Below are 2,514 nucleotides of genomic sequence, written 5' to 3'. Positions count from 1 at the left end.
CTCCAGGCACCGTTGTGATCCTAACATCCCGGGCTATCATAGCATTAAGCCCCCTGATAAAATGATCTTGCCTACCAGCATCAGTAGGCACAAGATCTGGTGCAAATTTTGCAAGCCTATCAAATTTCAGGGCATATTCAGTAACAGTCATACTGCCCTGTACCAAGCTCACAAACTCATTGACCTTTGCTGCCCTAATAGCAACATTGTAGTACTTCTGGCCAAACAAATCCTTGAAACCTTCCCAAGTCAGAGTGGCAACATCTCTGGTCTTCGATGCCACTTCCCACCAAATGCGGGCATCCTCCCTCAACATATAAGTGGCACAGACCACTCTATCCTGCCCCTCGACTCTCATAAAATCCAAAATTACTGTAATCATAGTTAGCCACTGCTCGGCTTTCAACGGATCTGGTCCACCCTCGAAGACTGGGGCTTGCTGCTTCCTGAACTGCTCATATAACGGTTCCCACTTGTTAACAACCTCCCCAGGCTGCACAACTAGTACCACTGCAGGTGGCACTATATTGGCAGCACTCCCTGATGGAGCCTGCTGTCGTAGAATACGAATCTGCTCATCATGGCTCAGTAATCGAGCCTGCATCTCTGCCATTAACTGCTGCCAGTTCTCAGGGACTGGCGGGGGAGTCTGGCCCTGACCATCACTACCGGTCCCGAACCTAGTGCCGGCTAGTCGTGCGGATTTTCTAGGACGCATAGCTGTCCAAGTCAATCTGCAAATAATGACTCGGCGGTCAGACCATGGTGACAGGGTGAAAGCTTCTCCAAAACTCATCAATAGAACATAATCAATCACAGGTAACCAACACATATAAGCATTCATGCACCATAAAAAATAAATCATCCTTATACTCATTTACATGCACGGAAATGTTAATAAACATGCCTCCATATTTCACACAACAGTCAAGGGCCAGGCCCTATCAGTATCTCATGCTTCCTAGAAATTCAGGGAATAACAACATACATAGCTCATCTCAGGCACATAATCACATTAGCACACATATACACATTACCAAACCCTGACTTGAGATTGTCTCCAACAGCGAATGTACATGCCCAGGCTGTCTTCAGGAACCCATAAATGTAGGATGCTCTGATACCATGTTGTAACGCCCTGGATAGCCAAGACCGTTACACTGTGTACTTATAAAGGTGCAGGACTTGCTAATCAAGTCATTAATTTGAAAACGTGTCACTAAACATGTAAAAGCTAAGGTTAAAAAGGTTTTGGTATCAAAAGACTCATTTCATATATTTAAACTGTAGTGAACATGGGATCCCATATGAAAACAAAGTTAGAACAAGTTTACAGACCCCCAAAAATACATGAATATCCACTAGCCATACTAAGGCAAAACCAACAGTCTTTAGGTTCCATGTCCTTGCTTCAATCTCAACCGTGGCGGCCGAGCACCTGACTATGTACATTCAGCTCGCTGAGCTCTCCAATTAGGGCTGATCTAGCTTGCCCTTGCCTTTACCGGCACCACGTAGCACCCGTGAGCCAAGGCCCAGCAAGAAAACATCATAAACAACTCAAACAATAATAACAGACAAATAGTTCAATGTGCATGTATTCCCATCAGATAATCCACAACAGACATTCAGCATATACAATCCATTTCGAGATACATTCTATCACATATAATGCTCATATCACATATTAATCAGGGCCGATGACTTAGGTCGCACCCTCTGTTTAACCCACTGACTCCGGCCTGCTTAAATTGAGCTCAGTGCATAATAAGCTGTCCTCGGCTACCAGTGGCCGAGCCGCGCCCTGTGCGCTAGTGAAACCCTTGGCACCCTTAGGCCGTTGGTTCACCAAATGGCTTGCATGGCATAATACCATCTTTTCAAGCATTTACAATAGGGAGCCCTTAGTCCCGTCACATATATTCAATAAGGTGCAGTTTTCTTACCTTTAGTTTGCGTAGTTATTGAATTACGAGCAACGCCTCTCAAGCACGATCCGTTCCCGAGCCTAAGTCTTTATCATCTAGTCACAACCAAAGTATAGGGTTCCATTAATACTCCAATATAGGTTTCCAATTACAAAACCAACTCCCGGGATTCCAAATTCCACCAAGCACGGTGGTGAAACCAAACCCGAGCACACTAGACCACCTTCCCGTGCCTAAAACCCTCAAAAACTCATGTGTGCAACCAAGGGCTGCGGCCCTTGAAGCCTAGCCGCGAACCTTCCCCAAAACAGAACCAACACACATGCTGAACCACACACGCGCTGCGGCCCTTGCCTTGGGCACCGCAGCGCTCTCCCTTGGCCGAGCCTCCTTGTCTCCTTTGCATGCTAGAGCCGCAGCGCTCTAGAACAGAGCTGCGGCCCTCCCTTTCGAACCCAGAATTTACACCATTTTTAAGTCTGAAACCTCACTTTAAACCATCCCAAAACTTCCCAACTCCTTTAGCATGATCTAAACAGCATAATTCCACAGAAAACACAACCTATCATACTCTAATCTTATCTTT

The sequence above is a fragment of the Humulus lupulus genome, chromosome 5 (assembly GCF_963169125.1).
Source record: "Humulus lupulus chromosome 5, drHumLupu1.1, whole genome shotgun sequence".
In the NCBI taxonomy this organism is placed as follows: domain Eukaryota; kingdom Viridiplantae; phylum Streptophyta; class Magnoliopsida; order Rosales; family Cannabaceae; genus Humulus; species Humulus lupulus.
This window is presented reverse-complemented; position numbering follows the sequence as displayed.